An 18,174-nucleotide genomic window follows, 5' to 3' on the forward strand; every position below is an offset into this window, starting at 1 on the left:
GCCACAGCCCCGCCGTGTGTCTTCCAGGGCGTCCCTTCACCTCCAGGCCTCGGTTTCCTCGCCTCTAACATGGGGACGATGAGGCCTTGAAGAATTACTGAAAACAAGTGTTAACAGGTCCATGGAAAGCACCAGAATGGTCCTCCAGCGGCAGCTCTGTGATGATTGCTTATGTCGTCGTAGCCTGCCTCGTTCCAAACGATTTGAGGCAGGCTGTTCATATTAAGAAGTCCCCCCCCTCTTGTGCAGGAGTTAGTGTCTGAGAGCTTTGCGGGTCTGTTAGATCCTAGCCCTGCAGATCGCTCAGCTGAAGAGGACCCGGGAGATGTGTCACTGAGCAATTGACTGACTCTGCTACTGTAGTGAAATTATCATATCAGTCAGCAGCTCCTCTCCCGAGTCTCTGACAACAGAGCGAGGGAGGATCGGGGGGCGTCGGAAACGGCTCCCGAGTCGAGTGGAGAATGTGCCTCGCATAGGAGAGGAGAGGCCCTCACTTTAGATATTCATCGGAGTAATAATAACCACAAGCGCTCTGGGTGCCCCAGCTCATGTTATCCTCATAGCCGCGCCCTGAGTAGCTGCTCTGTTTGCCTCATTTTGCAGGTAAGGGGTCCGAGGCTCAGGGAAGTTAAGCAGCTTCCTGAAAAGTGTCAAGGCCAAGGCTGAGGTAGGTCTGTCTGCCGCCAGAGCCAGACTCTCAACCACCAGGCGACTCTGCCCCCAAGAGCAAAACTTGGGAGACAGAGCAGAGTTCCAACTGTGCTTTACCCACTTACTAGCTGTGTGACATCGGGCAAGCACCTTAACCTCTCTGTGTCTCAGGGAGGGGATAGTAAACAGTTCCTGCCATGGGAGCTGAGTACCATTCATTCAGGGTTTATTGAAAGCCTACTATGTGCCAGGACCCGGATCCAGGTGGGCACTGGGTAGACTGGGGAACCAGACACCCGTTACACACCTGCCCCCCATTCTACGGGGGTTGCAGAGGGAACAGAAGATAAATAAGTAAAATGTGTCAGATGGCGTCTGTATTCTGGAGAGGAATGACACAGAGAAGGGGCTTAGAAAGTACTGGAGCAAGGGCTCTGATGTTAAAGCGGGTGGCTGGGGAAGCCTCACTGACAATGTGACATTTGAGCAAAGAGCCGAAGGAGGAGCAGACATGTGGCCATAGAACATTTCGGGGGGAGGGAACAGCAAGTGCAGAGTGCCGAGGCAGGAGGGCAGCTGGAGCGGAGGGAGGGAGGCCGTAGGAGATGGTCCTGCGTTACTAGGTCAGTTCTTGGAGGGACCTTGCCTTTTCCTTGGTGACATGGGGGGTCATCGGAGGGTTTCGAGCAGAGGAATGACGCCATCTGTCTCTGGCTTTCTAACAATCACTCTTGGCTGCTAAGTTGAGGAGAATGCTTGGGGGCAGGTGTAGAAGTGTGGGGATCCGGAGGCCACCTGTTGTAATCCAGGCGCAAGATGCTGGAGGCCGGGACCACCGTGGGCGTGGCGGAGGTGAGGGGCGCCAGTCAGTGTGGATGGGTTCCGATGCTGGAGCCCACAGGGTTAGCTGATGGGTAGGCTGGGAGGGAAAGGGGAGTGAGGGATGACCCCAAGGTGTCTGGCCCGAGCAACTGGAAGGATGGAGCTGCCATTTACTGAGGGTTGGGGGGTTGGAGATAGCTGTGGAATGGCTGGTTTTCTAGGGGGAGACCAGGAATTGGGTTTGGGGCTTGTTACATTTGAGTTGCCATTGGACATCAGAGTGGAGAAGCAGGGGGCCTGGTGGCTCTGTGCGTTTGGAGCTGTCCGGGGAGAGGTCCAGGCTAGAGGCAGGTGTGAGCCTGGCTGTATCTCAGGGGAGCAGAGGAGATGGAGGAGACGTGAGAACAGCACAGGGAAGGCGGGTGTTGGGAGGTCTGGGAGATGAACGCGACACCCAGGGAGCCTGAGAAGGCCCGGCCCAGACGAAGGGGAAAACCAAGAGGGCGAGACGTCCTGGAAGCCACGTGAGCGTGTTGGAAGGAAGAGGGAACGATCTTCCATGTCCAATGCTGTGGAGAGGGTAAGACGAGGCCTGAGAACTGACCTTCAGTTTAGCCACGTGGAGGCCATTGGTGACCTTGACAAGAGGAATTCGGGCAGAGTGGTGGGGAAAGGCCTGATGGAAGGGGGTTCAAGGTCGAACAGGAGGCGAAGAACTGATTGATTGGTCTGGGCAAGGAGCCCGGGAAGCAGGGCCCGGGGTGAGGCTCTGAGGCTGCGGCGGCCTGGGTGGTCCTTGGGGCCCCTGTGGTTGGGATGGAGGGAGTGACAGGCGTGGATGCCGTAGCTCCGAGGGCCCAGAGCATATCAGTCCGTGTGCCTTAGTCCCTTGCCCTTGCCCGAGGGGAAACCACTCTTTTCTTTACCCCCAATGAGCAGATACAGCCTCCAGATGAGACCCTCATCAGGAGGCAGCTGTGACCTGGACCTGTCTCCCGGCTGGGGTTCTGTGCAGCTGCTGATTGGGGAGCTCAGGCTGACGGCAGGCTGCTCGCCGCCTACCCGTGGGTTCCCCAGCCTGCTCTCTCCCTCCTGCTGTCCCTCCCTGCACACAAGGACACTCACCACCTGGGCCATCGCAGACCCGTGGGCCCAGACCGTCCTCTGCCCTGCTGTCCCCATCCCTCTCCCACCCTGGTGGGCATGACAGGGACACAGATCCCTGCCCACGGCTCTGTCTCCCTGCATCTTCCTGACTTTCTCCTGGACTTGTGAGGCCCAGAGTGTGGGCTGGGAGTGCGTTTCCCTCCCTGGTAGCCCAGGTAGTGTCTATTCTCAGGCTTGTCTCCTCCAGTCTGCCCCATTTCCAACTTGCTAATTAAAATGGGATTTCTGGCCTGGGAAGAGCTGCTCTGTGGCCTGTGGGGGACTCTGGGCTCAGACGTGGAGCTTTGCTCTTGCTTCGTCAAAGGAAGTGACTTGGCCTGGGTTTCCCCAGAAGCAGATCCTGAGACAAGGATTTTTTTTTTTTAATATTTATTTATTTATTTATTTATGGCTGTGTTGGGTCTTCGTTTCTGTGCGAGGGCTTTCTCTAGTTGTGGCAAGCGGGGGCCACTCTTCATCGCAGTGCGCGGGCCTCTCACTATCGTGGCCTCTCTTGTTGCGGAGCACAGGCTCCAGATGCGCAGGCTCAGTAGTTGTGGCTCACGGGCCTAGTTGCTCCACGGCATGTGGGATCCTCCCAGACCAGGGCTCGAACCCGTGTCCCCTGCATTGGCAGGCAGATTCTCAACCACTGCGCCACCAGGGAAGCCCTGAGACAAGGATTTTGATTCGAACTGGGGACACTGGGATGGGACGTGAGACAGGGATGGGACAGAAGCCAGAGTAGGGTGTGTTAACTGAGCAGGTGACCCGGGCTGGGGAGCTCGGGAGACGTGCAGAGCCTCAGAATTCCCCAGCTTCGGGGTGAGGACACCGGGCATATATCCCCACCTCTCGTCAGTAGGGTCCCTGGCCGAGGCTGCTCCCAGAGCCATTCATCCAGCCCTCCAGCCTGCTTCACTGCTCAGCCAGAGAGATGGCCTCGGGCCGAGGATCCCCCGTGCCCCCAGTAGAGCATGGACTGCTGTAGTGAGTGCCCAGGAGAGCTGGCTGTGGCTTTTATAATTTTTAAATGTTTTCTTCCCCAACAAAGCCAGGCTTTCAAGAAGATAGTCTTGCTATGGACACAAAAATATCTAATTTGGAACTCAAAGCTGGTTGTTTCTTTTAGGTTTCATCCCCCATGTCTTAGTCAGCTTGGGCTGCTGTAACAAAAGACCATCACTGGGTGACTTTAACAATTTCTTTCTCAGTCCTGGAGGCTGGGAAGTCCCAGATCAAGGTGCTGGATGATTCAGTGTCTGGTAAGAGCTCTCTTCCTGGCTTGCAGGCTGCCTTCTTGCTGTATCATCACGTGATGGAGAGAAGACGCTCTGGTGTCTCTTCCACTTATTATAAGGGCACTAACCCCATTCATGAGGGTTCCACCCTCATGACCTAATCACCTCCCACAGGCCCCACTTCCAAATATCATCACATTGGTGGTTAGGACCCACATTCAGCCCATAACAACTTCTCTCTCCTCCCTTGCAACACACACACACACACACACACACACACACACACACACACACACACACATGCTATCTGGCATTGTTTTAGTGGGGTGGGGGCCAGGGAGATGTTGACTAATCAAGATTTATAGGGGATGAAAATAAACCTCAGGCTTATATCTCAAACACATCACCTTGCTTCACAACTGGGTACTTTGCACTAGAATCACTGGGGATATGAGACTGTCCTTGTTCTCATGGAACATGCAGTCCAGCAAGCAGGGTACTGGTGCCAAGGAGATTCAATCGAGGGAGGCTTCCTGGAGGCAGTGAGGTGTGGTGCAGCAGATTCAGGCCTTGGAGTGATGCAGATTTGCGTTTGAATCTTGGCTCTATCATGTATTTACTATGCGACCTTAGACAAGGGACAGCCTTCGGTACTTCCATGTCCTCAGCTGAATAAATGGGTTAATAATGCCTTCCTTGCAGGGTGGCTGTGAGCGCTTAGTAGATGTTAGGTATTAGCTATTACTATCATTACTACATCTTCTAGTCCTGCTGCTACTGCTACAAGCATTATTTCAGTGAATCTTCAAAATTAACTGGAAAAGGGGACTTCCCTGGTGGTCCAGTGGTTAAGACTCTGCACTCCTAATGCATGGGGCCTGGGTTCGATCCCTGGTCAGGGAACTAGATCCCGCATGCCACAACAAAAAGATCCCGCAGGCAGCAATGAAGACCCTGCATGCTGCAGGTAAGACACAGTGCAACTAACTAACTAAATATTAAAACAAAACAAACAAACAACAACAGAAAAACCAAAAACCAAAATTAACCGGAAAGGGAGGGAGATGAAGAAACGGAGGCTCAGAGGGTGCAGTAACCTGCAGTGCACACAGCCCGGGGAGGGGGATGAGGATGGTGGGGCAGAGGTCTGCCATTCTGGGAGGTCTGGTTCCAGGAGGGACTGGAGCTGAGCTAGGGGTCGGGGCTGCGTTCTGGCTCAGGCTCTCCTGGCCTGTTTCCAAATCCTAGGCTCAGCTCAGGGGACCTCAGCTGTCCTTCCCTGAGGCCAGAACCATGTGGGGCTCCTTTCTGTCCTGTCTGAGGGGAACCAGCCCTCCTGACACCAACATGTTTTGTGTGACCCTATGAAAGTCCAGTACACACACATATAAACTTGCCCCATTATTCCATGGAGGTCACAGAACCTCTGAAACCTGCTTTCTTGTGGGTCTGATCCTGCTTTCTTTAGACTGCCAAGCACATGCATGTGTGTTCATGTGGGTGGGGTCCACACAAGGACGGAGTCAGCTTCAGCCACAGAATATGAGGATGTTAACAGCACTGACCCCACCAGTCTGATGGGCAAGACAGAGCCAGACAAGAATGTTCCCAGTCTGATGGGGGAGAGGTCCTTGTTCTCAGGGAGCTCCCAGTCTGATGGAGGACTCACAGCCTTTCTCACCTAGTTTGATGGGGAAGTTGCTAGTCCAATAGGGAGACGTGGGCCTGTTCTAGGGAACCCCAAACTTGATGGGGGAGACCCAGCCCAACTCTCAGGGATCTGCCAGTTTGATGGGGAAGATACAGTTTCTCCCCAGGAGGAGACCCTAGTCTGATGGGGGAGATCTATCCCTTCCCTTGGAGGATTCTCCAATCAGATGGTGGAGACCCCCAGCCTGAAGTGGGAGATAATCCCTTGCCCTTGGTGAGCTTCCAGTCTGACAGGGGAGGCAGGACCCTCAACTGTGAAGAGATCTGATAACAAGACATACAACAGAAACTTGTTCACAACACAGACCTAATTACAGCGCTGCTGAACCACTCTGAACTCCTCATTTACACTTTCCTGGGGAAATAGCAGATAGCAAGAATGTGTAAATTGAGGAAGATTAATATAATTACCTGAGCTATTCCTTGTTATCTTTTCATATCAACAGAAACCACAAACCTTTCCTGTTGAGAAGCCTGGCCATTATAGGCTCTCTCCCCCAGGCAGACAGCTGGCTCATTCTCTGCAGGGAACAGGTGCCCCATCCTAGAAGCCAGCCCCCGACGGATGGGCAGGCTGTGTGGTGGAGAGGGTGCTGGGCCTTTAGTCAGGAGATGTGGGTTTGAGTTTTGGTTCTGTCACCACTTTGCGTGTGACCCACGGGTCCCCACCTCTGTGAGCCCAAGTCCTGCCCAATAGTAATCCAGAGGTGCTGAGCTCTTGTCCGGGTCCAGGCACCGTATTAAGTGCGTTATAACCTTGATGGCAAGGAATCGGCACAACCACCCCCCAAGGAGGTTCTGTTATTATCCCCACTTTACAGATGAGGAAACTGAGGCTCAGAGAGGTGAAGTCACTTGCCCACGGTCACACAGCACAGAAGACGACCCCAGGGCTGTGGCCTTAATGCCCATACCCTTAACCCTGCACTCCCTGCCGCCCTATCCTCAGCCCCTGTCCCGGCCCCGCCCCTTCCCTCTGCTGCCTGAGGACAGAGGTGTGAGAACAGGGGCCCAAGTGCCAGTACAAGCCACAGAATATTTGTGGACCTTTAGCTTCGGTTTCCTTTTCTAGAATGTGGGGATAGTAACAGCACTGATCGCATGAGCTGTTTTGAGGATGAAATGAGTTAATTCATGTAAAATACTCCGAGCAACCCCTGGCCCATGGTGAGCCCTCATTAGCTGGCTTATTATCATCTCACACAGGAGCCCTGCCAGGCATCTGTATCTGAGATGCCCCTCTTTAGAGCTTTAAACGCGCCAGGCACGTTGTGAGCCCTTAGCACCTCCTTTAGAGAGGCATAGCTCGGTGAACTCAGCAGTGTGTGCAGAAAGTCTTACTGGTTCTGCTGTTTTAGGACACAGAGAAACTGTGTCCTAAAATGTTTTTGGAAAATAAGGGCAAAGTGCAGTGAAAACTGTCCTGGTAGACATCTCATTGTGGGCTGTTTAAGGGGTCCATAAAATAGGCAGTTTAAGTTTACAGAAGACATAGCTGTGTTTGAGCAAGTGATACACCAGAGCGGGCTTCATTCATTGCTGTGCCCCAGGCTCTGGTTGGGGCTCCGGAACAGATACAGTCCTTGCCCTCCTGGAGCTAAGCCCCTAGCCTCGAGGCCAACACAGGTGTGAAAAGAGAAGGTCCTTGGAGACCCACCATGTAGGGGAGAGAACACTGGTTTGGGGGTCTCACAGATGTGAGGCCTCCCACTTGCTGGTCTCAGTTTCACCTGTTGTGAGATGGTGATAACAGTTCCTTATCCTGGGCTGCTGCCAGGAGTGAAGGAGCTGTGTGTGGAAAGTACTCAGCACAGGGCCTGCCCACTCAGTGGTAGCTCTTTTCAATTGAAGGATATTAACAATGGGCCTGATAGGTAGTGAGCATGTGGGTATATGTGGGCAGGGAGGTGGGGTTGGGGAGCATTCTCTTCCAGGGCCCCATCTGGAGGGAAGGGAGATCCTGAGAGCTCAGCTGCAGAGGAACAGGGCACCACTGTGAAGCTGGGCTCTGTTGGCAAACCCAGGGCTGGGGGCTCCTGGTTCCAAGGGTTGGGGGCAGGGTCTGTGGCCCAGGGTGATTAGGGATCCCTCAGCTCCATTCCAGAAGGCCTCCAGAGTTCTTTGAGCCTGAACCTAACTCTGACTGACAGACACAATTTTATCCCCCTGTTATTTCTGCTAAATTAGGTGACCGGGCCTTTTTCTTTGGCAAATCCAGGGACATACATTTGCATGCGATTTTGCATAAATCAGGGATCATTTGCATCAATTTGCATGTTTCTCTGGTTATGAGGTTCAAGAGGCCCAAACTCAATGTGTGTGAAATGAAATAAGTATGTTGAGTCCAACCCCTCTGAGCTGGCCTGAACCCCACAGGCAGGGATGGAGGAGCTCAGAGGGGCTGGTGCTCTTCTGGGGATGGTTAGACCAGGGAAGGACACTGGGGCCAGCTCCTCCAGGGGTGCTCAGGACTGGGGGGAAGGAGAGCTTAGGGCGCCTGGGTATGAAGAAGCTGAATCGGCTGAGACGAAACCACAGGGCAGGGTGTCCTTGGAACACAGCACAGACCTTGGAACAGGTTGAGACATTGGGGAGTGGTGGTAACCCGTCTAATAGGGCCTCATTATTGAGCACCTACTGTGTGCCAGGCACCGTACTAGCTTCTCTACATGTGAGTCCATTTTCTCCTTAGAGCTATACGAGGTGGGTAATTATCAACCCCATTTTAGAGATGAGGAAACTGAGGTGCAGAGAGAGCCAAAGGGACCCATTCAAGGCTTCAAGGCTGGTCTTTGGAGGCCCTGGACTCAAACACAGGCCAATTTGGTTCCAGAACCTTTCTGCTCTGATGAGGGAGAGTGAGAAACCTCACCTTTGACAGCTCAAAGAGTCCCCCTTGGAGCCCCTGAGCAACTCTTTCCCAGGGAAAGGCCTTCTCCTCTTCTTTTCCCATGTTTCACTGGACTGCTTCATGGGGAAAGACCTGTAGGAGCACCTGTGCCTCCAGAATGGCTTGGCTCCCATGACAACAAATACACAACAGCCCAGTCACAGGACCCTCCCCCCGACAAGGGAGGGGGTCGTGGGGAGGTCCAACTTCAGGTCCAGCCCCTGGCACAAGGCCTGGCACTGAGCAGGGCCTCCATGAGTGCTTCTGAAGTTAATTCGCAGCTGAGTGGACATTAGGGGGCATACCTGCTGCCATTGTTTGCTCAATCCTCCCAGGATGGGTTAAAAATGCTGAAGATTCTTTGTCACTGTCCCCATTGAGAAGTTTCTTACCTTCCTCTTGAATCTGAGTCTGTCTTTCTGCTCGACAATGGAATATGATGGACGTGACACTATGCCATTTCTGGGCCTGGTAGCTTCTTCTTTCATGCTTTTGGGAAGCCCTGAGCTGCCGTGTGGGAAGTCCAGCTACCCTGCTGGAGAGGCAACTGGGGCAGACCCAGAGAGACAGAGAAGACCTGAGAGAGAGTCCTGGCCATGGGCGCCACGCACTCAGGTGAGCTGTCTTGGACGCTGTTGCCTGGTCAAGTCCCCAGATGACTACAGATCCAGATGATGTCACATCGAGCAAAGGAACCACCAGACTGAACCCAGTCAACCCACAGAATCATGACATCATCATAAAGGGTGTTGTTCTAAGATGCTAGACTTTGGGATGGTTCATTTTCTGTAACCACATGCCTCCTCCTCTTCTGGTAGTAAAAGCATCCTTTTGGGATGCCCCTTCACCTGCTTTCCTGGTGGGGGTGCCAATCCTATTAACACCTTGTTCCTTCAGTCCCAGGAATGGGTTGGGACCCAGGCCTAGTCAATATAATATTAAGCCACCTGGCAATAGTGATTGGCTCAGAGATGGGCATGTGACTCTAGACGAACCAATCAGGGCCCTTCTCTGGGCTTTATATATTGACGCTGGGTGAGAGAAGCTGTTTCTTCTGGGGTTGCTAAACCAGGACCGACATGAATCCAGAAGCTGTCTGTGGTCACGTTCCCCACCCCCATCCCCACGCCAGCTCGTTGTGGAACAATTCCAGCTGCGGTGGGAGAGGACAGAAAAGATCGTGTGGTGACATCTTTGGACCAGCTCTTCCTCTGGACTTCCCAGTTTCATGAGCCGATAAATGTTCTTTTATCTCTAAGTTGGTTTGAGGTGATTTCTGTCACTTGAACAGATGGGACACACATCATACTGTCTCCACTTCTTGGCCTTATCAAACGTAGAAATAGCCTGTGCTGTGTTGTTCTGTCTCAGAGGCTCAGTCCTCATGGGAAAAGAAAGATATACCTGCTCTGTCCAGGCCCCGGCGTTGGGCCCTCTACCCTATTCTATTACTGAACTCCCACCACTGCCTTCAGGGGAGGTGGATCCTGACCATTTTGCAGGGTGGGAGCAGGTCACAGGCCGAGGGGCAGACCCCCACCCAACCTCTCTCTTCGTGTGGCAGCTCTGCTCTGGGGCAGAGCAAGGCAGAGACCAGGCGGGGGAAGAGTGGGGGAGGCAAGGGAATCCCATTAATTTTTCCAGCCTTAAATCAATTTAATGGGAGCCTCCAATGACTCTGATTTGATTTTTCTTTTTCACTATTACAATTATCAGCTGATATTACCGGCAGCTCAAGCTTGAAATGGGACAGCACAGCAGAGGCTGTCAAAAAGGGAATAGTACCAGATTACACCAATTATCTAATACTTTGCTAATTAGACAGCCAATGCATCTCTTTCATTTACAGCGAGGGGAAAAAAAGGCTTCGCGCTATCATTGTTATTCTTCTTTGCTGATCAGTGGTTATCACATACCCCAGCTTGGGGATTTTACATCCCAAGGAGATCTTCCGTTTCCAGAATCTTTCATCCCCACGAAACTGCCTCACGTGGAATCAGGGAAGTCCTGAAGTCTACCTTTAGTCCTTTGTGCTGCTCTCTGGGGAGACGGAGCGCAGGTGGTTCAGGCGTGCTCAGCCTCTGTGGGGTGACACTGTGTCGGGGTGCAGGATGCATGGTGAGAAGTTTCAGTCACCTCCAAACCTAGGAGCAGGTGCCTGAGAGGAGGACCCTTGGAAGGAATTGGGCTGGAACATTGTTTAGAGTCAGAAACCTTCCTTCCTCTTTACAGACGGTGAAGGGGCTCAGAGAGAGGGTGTGACCCAGCTAAGGGGCCACAGAGAGCTGTGGCAGAGCTGTGCCTGGACCCGGGGTCTCCTGATCCCCAATATGACAGATTTTCCACCCACCGCCTATGGCCAGTGTGAACTCAAGGTTGTTGAAGTCTCCCATGCAATTGATGATTGGTAAGAAGGGAAACATGGTCAACGAATGTGTTCATGTGTAGCCATCCGTCTGCAGGCTCACATGTCTGCACAGCTGCCCCTCCTTAGCACATGGTATGGAGAGAAGAGCTTAGCTTTGGGGTCAGAAATACTGGGTTCAGATCCTGCATCTACCACTTACCAGCTATGTGACCTTGATCAAATTCTTCAACCCTTTGAATCCCAAAGGGAACAGAAAGCCCAGAATGAGAGAAGTCTCATGAAAATCAGGAGTCAATCGTTTATCCCATAGAACCATTTTCCAAATGGATACACAAAGTCAGTGAAGGGGCTTCATTATTTTATTTCAGTAATAATAGTAACTGCTACTGTTTACTGAGGACCCACTATGTTCAGGCTTGTGTCAAATGCTTTATGTGTATCTCATTTAACCAGTGCCAGGAAGTGGGATTGTCATGCCCATTTTACAGCAGAGAAGAGTGAGGCTCTCAGAGGTCAGGTGACTTGACTTCTGTGGCACATGGCAAAGCCGGGATTGAAAGCCAGCTTGTTTCCAGAGACCTTTAGGTCCCCTGGGTCCTTCAGTCTAAGGAGAATGAAATGCATGGTGGAGGTTGGGGGTGGCGGAGACCACAGAGGAGGGACAGCATGCCTTGGAGTCTCCGGCCACAAGCCCTTTCACCTCTCCCTAGATCCTGATTCGTAGAGCTCAGGGCAGCTGCTCTCAGAAACGTGGTCAGCTCTGCTGACCAGTGTGGTCATTAGAGCCAGTGGTCATCTAATTAAGACGTTTCCCAGGGCCCTGTGCCAGCTGCTTAATGATACGGGAGCGGCTGGCCTCATGTTCAGAGTGTCCTGGGGTGAGCTGGGGAGGGGTGTCAGTGCGTGACCCGACCACGGTGGGGTTCCTGCTCCGTCATGGTCTGGGGCTGTGAGTGACCACCCCTGGTCATTGCCGCCGCCCCCTGGCCACACTCCAGGACTTCTTGGGAAGGAGGTGTGCCGTGGCCTGCAGTGCCTGAGTTCCTTAGAGTTAATTTTGTAAGTGACAGGGATAAGACTTTCTTTTGTGCCCGATAATGGCTCAGCCCTGCGGCAGCATGCCCCCAATTTGGCTAATGAACTTTTCTGTTGGTAAATGAGATTTTTAAGATGGGAAAGGAGGATAGGGAAGGGAGGCTGCGGCAGCATTCCAGGTGAGTGAGGGTCTGGCTCCAAGGGAGGAGGTTTGGTGGTTGATGGGAGAGCTGTTCCTTAGGAGGCGCGATGGATGGATGGATGGGGGTGAGAAAAAGTCAGGAATGGCATCCTTTTTTCTGGTTTGGGCAACTGGTCAGAGAATGGTCAGCCCTGCCAATTCATTCATTCATTTATTTACTCATTCAACACACACACACACACACACACACATTGATCACCTATTTTTTTAAAAAATTTTTATTTATTTATTTAGGCTGCGTTGGGTCTTCGTTGCTGTGCGCGGGCTTCCTCTAGTTGGGGTGAGCAGGGGCTACTCTTCGTTGTGGTGCGTGGGCTTCTTATTCTCTTGTTGCCAAGCACGGGCTCTAGGCGTGTGGGCTCAGTAGTTGTAGCACACGGGCTTAGCTGCTCCACAGCATGTGGGATCTTCCCGGACCAGGGATTGAACCTGTGTTCCCTGCATTGGCAGGCGGATTCTTAACCACTGCCCCACCAGGGAAGTCCCTCACGTATTTCCCAAGCCCTGGGTGCCAGGTACTGGGACTAAAACCATGAACAGAACAGACCAAATCCCTGTCTCACAGAGCCGACATTCTAGTAAGATTTAGTCTTAAACTCATGAGCCATGTAGAATCATAAAATCTGGAGCCTTGGGTTCACTGGATCTTAAAATCAGAGACTCTTCACTCTAATTCTATTAACTTCCATTAAGTGAGTGCTGACTCACGCAACGTCTCATTCAATCCTTGCAATGACCCAGAGGTGGGTTCTAGGGTTCACCCCATTTTACAGATGGTACCACTGAGGCTTAGGGAGTTTCATAACATGGCCCCTAAATGGCTGAAGCCAGGATTGATCAGGCCTACCTGACACGTCTCCCCTCCTCTGCTGCCTCCCTCATCTTACAAATTGGGTACCTTCCAACAGGCGTGTTTGAGCATCCCAGAGCATCCTCTGGGCCCTTCAGATGCCCTCTGTGGCATGTCTTGAATGAGGCAGCCCCCTTTGTCTCCATGCTCATTCTTGTCCTGATCCCAGGCCCTCAGGCCCCTCTTCCTCTGCCCAGCCCCTCCCTACCCACCCCAGCTTCTTCTGTCTCCAGCTGACCGGCTCCTTCTCTTCCAGTCTCAGCCAGATTCTTGGAGCAGGCATCTCTGTAGCCCCCACCCTTTGCCTTCAGTCTGCTGGGTCTGCTTATGTTGACTGCAGAGCTATCTTGGGTCATAACAAGGAAGGAGTGATAATGATGAAAACAACAGTAATCGCTGGCCTTATTGTGGGCTTGCTCTGTGCCACACCCTGCCTCATTTAATCTTCCCAGTGTTGTTAATCCCGACAGGTAGATGCTGTCACTACTTCCATTCTGCAGACCAGGAAACAAGGCCCAGGGGCAGGGAGCTAGTAAGCAGCAGAGCTGGGATTTGAACCCAGGACTGTGGCTCCAAAGCCTACACGCTTAATCAGGATTGTGTGGAGTTGGGAAGCTGGGTGAGAAATCCCCCCCTGCGCGAGGCTGCAGAAGATGAGTCTGATCTGCAAGCAGCTGCCCGGTTTGCAGCGCAGGGAGGTGGGGGGAGAAGCCTGGCGTGGCCTGCTGATGGGGCAGCCAGCCCTGTGGTCCGCAGCAGACTGTGCCCTCGCCTCCCTCCTCATACGGGTACTACTGGCGTGTCATCCCACTGTGATCCCCCAATCTCAAGTAGGCTTCCCTCCCAATCTTATTTTTATCGCACTGATCAGTACCTAAAATTGTCAGGACTTAGTGGTTTACTTGTTTTTTCTTTCCCTCTAGAATGAAAGCTCCAGGAGGGCAGGGCCTCACGTTGTTCCCTTGGCTGAAGCCCTGACACCTATGATCCCGTGCTGGGTCCCTTATTCGTCTGCAGAGAGGACGATGAATTTTCTTTGGAAGAGACAAAATATCCAACCCCCTTGACTGTGGTATGGTCTAAATGTGGGCCTGCACCCATCTAGTCATTTCAGATCCAATGATTAAACAGAAGCAACCACCAGTCGGGCCCACATCACCTCTTCTTTCTATCCCAGAATGGATGCTGTTGAAAGCTCGCTCCTCCCCTCTCCACACGAGCCCAGCCCCCAGCTGTGATGTCAGTGTGGCTGCCCCTGGGATCCCGGCCTGATTTGCCTTGAAATTTTACAACCTTGTTTGTGCAGCCCAAGGCCCGTGCATTAAAGACCACATACTCCACTGAACACTTATGGCTGCAAATGGCTGCCAGCGTGGGCAGGGGAGGGGGTTGTGTGCGGATGGGGTGGGGTGGGTCCAGGGGAGACCCGCCGGCTCTCAGCCTTGGCTTCTCCCTCTCAGAATTCTTCCCTTGGCTGACTCGCTACATCTTTTTCTTGGGCATCACTCAGTTCAACCATTCCCCCACAGCGACCATGCAGCTTGTGTCTGGGCGCTGTGTTAAGAGTGGGGTAGGGACTTCCCTGGAGGTCCAGTGGTTAGGACTCGGTGCTTCCACTGCAGGGGCACGGGTTCAGTCCCTGGTCGGGGAACTAAGATCCCGCATGCCAAAAAAAAAAAAAAAAAAAAGAGTGGGGTTAGAGGTGGGCAGGACATCTGCCACTGCCATAGGTGGCTTCAAGAGATGAGGATCTGGGTGTAAGAAAGTGAGGAAGGCAGGCCAGGGTGGGGGATGGCTGGGGGACTGCCAAGCCAGAGTGTGATTTCAGGCAAAGCCCCGCAGGGAGCAGCCTCAGCCTGATCCCTCGGGGGACTCTGGAGTATAAGTTACACCTCACAGGTGGTCTCAGCTGGTGACCTGTCAGTCTCTGGCCAAGGACACGGGCCCAGGCAGCTCAGCTCTCTGTAGACGTGGGCAAAGCAGCCCAGCCTCTGGAGGAGAGCTGTGGGTGCAGACTTCACAGGGGGAGGCCAGAGTCAGCGGGGAGGCTCACAGAAGCTGCGAAGGGGCTCCGTGGGGGTCTGGGAAGTGCCCAACCGTCTTCGTGACAAGTGCCAGTGAGTTCGTGAGCAGGTGGCAAAAGACAGTCTGGTAAACAGACAACACGGAGTGACGCTCGTGACACTCGTGACCGCTAATACAAACCACTCACATCTGTGAGCACTCAGAATGTGCCTGTTGCCACCCTGTGTGCGGTGCTTGTCCCCTGACCCCTCACCATTCTCCTTGGCAGACACTGTTATTATTATCCTCCTGTTACAGGTGAGGACATGGAGTCACAGAGAGGTTATGTCACTTGCCCAAAGGCACACAGCTAGCCAGTTCAGAGCCAAGGCTTGGACCCCAGAGCCTACACTTAAAATAGTTGGGGGTTTCAGGGGAGCTCATATGAGGAGCCCTTAACCCAGCCTGGATAGAGGGTCAGGGAAGTCTTCCTGGAGAAGGGGGGTCCTGGTGGCAAGTTCCTGAACCCTGTTTTTCCTGTTGGTTGATCATTCAACAATTATTCACTGAGCTCATGGGGGTCCTGCTCTAGGCCTAGAGGACCACAGAGAAGGGGGCTGGGAGAAACGATCCCGAGGAAATGGACATTCCTGACTCTGGGTTCTGGGAAGACAAGGGGCAAAGGGGCAGCAAGGGTGTCCCTGGAGCCTCACCCTGAGGAGGGGGAGGGATTCACAGGCCTGGTGTATTGGGGGGAGGTGGCCCAAGACTTGGGCTGCTTTTCCACAGCAAAAAGCCCCACATTATTGAGCCCTTACAAAGTGCCAGGAGCCACCCTCAAAACAGTCCTGGGGGTGTGGCTTTATCATCTGCAGTTTCAGAGGAGGAGACAGGTTCAGAGGGGCTGCCCCGGGGCGGGACAGCTGGCGGGGAGCTGAGCAGCTGCTGGGTGTGGAGATGGGAGGAGCAGAGGGGACCGCCATGGATCGATGGCTGTTGGGGACAGAGGAAGGAACAGAAAGTTAGACAGCTTTTAGAGGCGCTGGGAGTCTGCAGAGATGGTTCCCCCGTTGTCCCAGGGTGCTTGTAAATTGTCGCTTCTGCCTGCATCAGACTTGGAGGAGAGCGTCTGGCCTCGCGCCTCTGTGTTTCCACATCCTGAGAACCTCAGCTGCTCAGAAGCTCCAGATCCCCCCACCTTGTCAGGCACTCAGGCCCTGCAGGAAGGTGCCTGCCGTCTCCTCTTAGCTGTGGAAGGTCAGAGTCGGGAGGGACCGGGGATGGGGACACACCTGGGTACTAACATCTCTGCTGCCTCCAGCCAGCCAGTGACCAGGGCCTGCTGTGGTCCTCTCTGAGCCTCCGTGTCCTCGTCTGTACAACAGGTAGCCTAAGCCTCTCAACCCTGCCCAGGCCTTGCAGGGGGGCAGGATTTCCCATCGCAGACCTGGAAGACACATGTGGGAACCAAACGCTGGCTGATTTAGTGCGGGCAGCCCTGGGCAGGGCCTGTGAGGGAGAGGGAAGGAGGAGGGGCCCTGCCTGCCCATGTCTTTTGGTTCTGACTAGGGACCCGAGAGGGAGGTTCCTGGTGCTGGGAAAGAAGCTGGGCTGCAAGTCTAACGGGCTCCCCAGCCCAGCTGCGGGCGAGCTGCTCAGCCTGCCTGAGCCTCGGTTTCTCCAGAGTTCAGGCTCAGTCACCACAGCTGTCGTGATGTTTGTTTCTTGGTGTCCAAGGGGAGGGAACCTCCCTGATCTCCTATTTCTTTCATTAAAAAAAAAATTAATTACTTAATTAATCAATTTTTGGCTGCGTTGGGTCTTCGTTGCTGCGTGCGGGCTTTCTCTAGTTGCAGCGAGCGGGGGCTACTCTTTGTTGAGGTGCGGGGGCTTCTCATTGCGGTGGCTTCTCTTGTTGCAGAGCACAGGCTCTAGGCGCGCAGGCTCAGTAGTTGTGGCGCACAGGCTTAGTTGCTCCGTGGCATGTGGGATCTTCCCGGACCCGGGCTGGAACCTGTGTCCCCTGCATTGGCAGGCAGATTCTTAACCACTGCGCCACCAGGGAAGCCCTGATCTCCTAGTTCTGATCTGATTCTGGAACTTTCCAGGTCCTTTTAGGCCTTCTCAGGCCCTCAGCCACTCTCCCCTTGGCGCATTCACAGTCTGCACAGGAGTAGGGGGCATTTTACTGGTTCTGAATGAGCTGCCTTGCAGGGAGGCAGTGAGGTCCCAGGGACAAGATCCTCACTGCCCTCTCCAGCTTCCAGGAGTCAGAGACCCAGCGTCCCCGACCAAGAGGCCTCGGCTCCTCAATCTCTCGTCTCCCATCTGCCTGAGCCCCTTCCCCACTAATCCTCTGGGCCCTTCACTCTTCCCTAGCTCGACCATTTTTCCTCAAGCAGCAGCAACCATCTAGTATTATATATATATATATATATATATATATATATATGTAATAATAGCAACAACAATATTAATGAATGTTAACTTTTGCCTCTAAACCCGCAGTCCAGTCTGCTCTGGGGCTGCCTTCATCTCTTTCCCCATCGGCGTGTGTCACGAGCTCATTGAAGCCTCTCATCACTACGAACGCCACCTCTGAGACCTGTGCAGGGAGCATGGCCCTGGAGTTCGATGGATCCGAGTTCAAATGCTGCTTCAGCTGCTGCCCCTGGGGCCCTGAGACCTTTGCCCTCCCCATCACCATGGCAGCCCTCAGTTTCCTCATCCGCCCGACGTGGAGAATGGCGACGGCCTCCTGGTAGCTGTGATGCTTAGACACAGCAGGTCCTAGGATCCACTTATGCACTGAAGAAGGATTTGGGGCACATGGCTTACCTCTCCACCCTCTCCAGAGCACAGAGGTGAGTCCTGAGCCCTGGCTGCAGGGAACTTGCCACCAGGCTCAAGTAGGCAAAATGCAACACTCAATCAACAATTCAGTGATAATTCAGGTTGTTGCAATAGATGCACAAGGCCAAAAAACTCTGTCCTTCCCTCCACCCACCACCCCTCCCCCCCCCCCCCCCCCCCCCCCCCCACCCCGCCAAGGAGCTCACTGTCAAGCCTGGGAGATAGGTAATAATAACCATTTCTGTAATAACAATACTGTTAATAAATAATAAGGATCATTTGTTGAATTGGGCTGAGAATTGTAAAGTGCTTTACATGGATTTTATTTTAATTCTCACAAAAACCTGAGAAGGCATCCTCAGAGAGGTGTAGCTGCTTGCTCTCAGGGTCACACAGGAG

General features: G+C 53.3%; 1 non-coding gene across 1 annotated transcript; it reads left to right on the forward strand.

Moving 5' to 3' along the window:
- Nucleotides 1-4,693: 4,693 nt before the first annotated feature.
- On the forward strand, nucleotides 4,694-4,766 carry TRNAR-CCU (transfer RNA arginine (anticodon CCU)). Its single transcript has one exon. It is a non-coding gene; the product is annotated as a tRNA-Arg (tRNA).
- The last annotated feature ends 13,408 nt before the right edge of the window (nucleotides 4,767-18,174 follow it).

The sequence above is a fragment of the Balaenoptera acutorostrata genome, chromosome 1, assembly GCF_949987535.1.
Source record: "Balaenoptera acutorostrata chromosome 1, mBalAcu1.1, whole genome shotgun sequence".
Classification (NCBI taxonomy): domain Eukaryota; kingdom Metazoa; phylum Chordata; class Mammalia; order Artiodactyla; family Balaenopteridae; genus Balaenoptera; species Balaenoptera acutorostrata.